Source organism: Trichechus manatus, unplaced genomic scaffold (assembly GCF_000243295.1).
Source record: "Trichechus manatus latirostris isolate Lorelei unplaced genomic scaffold, TriManLat1.0 scaffold00011, whole genome shotgun sequence".
Classification (NCBI taxonomy): domain Eukaryota; kingdom Metazoa; phylum Chordata; class Mammalia; order Sirenia; family Trichechidae; genus Trichechus; species Trichechus manatus.
Genome location: NW_004443947.1, coordinates 22,764,539 through 22,765,711, shown reverse-complemented (window position 1 = coordinate 22,765,711; position 1,173 = coordinate 22,764,539). Strand labels below are relative to the sequence as shown.

Here is a 1,173-nt window from a genome sequence, read left to right as displayed (position 1 = left end):
AATCTCAGGCTTCCCAACCTCTTTCTGGCAGCTAAAAGAACCTTTCAGGGAATCGGATTGAGTTGCCCCTGCACATGATACATAGCAGATGTTCAACGAGCATTTGTTGATTTACAGGCTGACTGAATGAATCCACTTGTGTAGAAATGTAGAAAAGATCTAGAAGGAGCCATGTGTGTAGGGAGCTATGTGCCTAATATGTAGTAGGCATTCCATGAATGACCATGGCTATGAATTGTGACAAAACAACCTATATGTCCCAAAATATATACACGTTTTTTTCTCCTCAGGCACTGTAATAGTTGTCTTAGAAAACAAAGTGAAATCCCTACCAACTGAGTCTCATGTTAGCATTGTGTAGTAGCTTAAACAACATACATTTATTATCTTCGGTTCTGTACGTCAGATGTCTGACATGAGTCTCACTGGGCTAAAATCGAAGTGTCAACAGGGCTGTGCTCCTTACTGGAGGCTCTAGGCGAGAACCCATTTCCTTGCACATGCGGGTTGTTGGTAGAATTCAGTTCCTTCAGTTCCTTGTCGTTGTAGAATGGAGGCCTCTGGGTGATACAAAAGGTTTGCCCTGTCTACTAACCTAAACCAAGTTGCCATTCAGTCGATTCCAACTCGTGGTGACCCCACAAGTTTCAAAGTAGAACTGCGCTCCATAGAGTTTTCAATGACTGTGATCTTTCAGAAGTAGATCACCAGGTCTTTCTTCTGAAGTGCCTCTGGGTGGATTTGAAATTGGAACAATACAGAGAAGGTTAGCACGAGGATGATACAAGAATTTGTGAAGTGTTCCATAGTCTTTGAAGTCTGTAGGTGGCACAAATGTTTAAGCACTGCACGACTAATCTAAATGTTGGCAGTTCAAAACCACCCAGAAGTGCTTCAGAAGTAAGACCTGGTAATCTGCTTCCAAAAGGCGTTGAAAACTCTATGGAGCAGTTCTACTCTGCACACATGGGGTCATCACCAGTTGGAATTGACCTTACGGCACCTAACAACAATAACAACACTAACGTAAAGGTTGGTGGTTTGAACCCACCCCGTGGCTCCATGGAAGAAAGGCCTGGAGATCTGCTTCTATAAAGATTATAGCCAAGAAAACTCCATTAGCAGTTCTACTCTGTAACATACAGTGGCATCATGAGTTAGAATTGCCTTGAC

At 42.9% G+C, this 1,173-nt stretch overlaps 1 pseudogene; it reads left to right on the top strand.

The window, feature by feature from the left end:
• The first annotated feature begins 725 nt into the window (after nucleotides 1-725).
• Nucleotides 726-813, top strand: LOC111819553 (uncharacterized; annotated as a pseudogene).
• The last annotated feature ends 360 nt before the right edge of the window (nucleotides 814-1,173 follow it).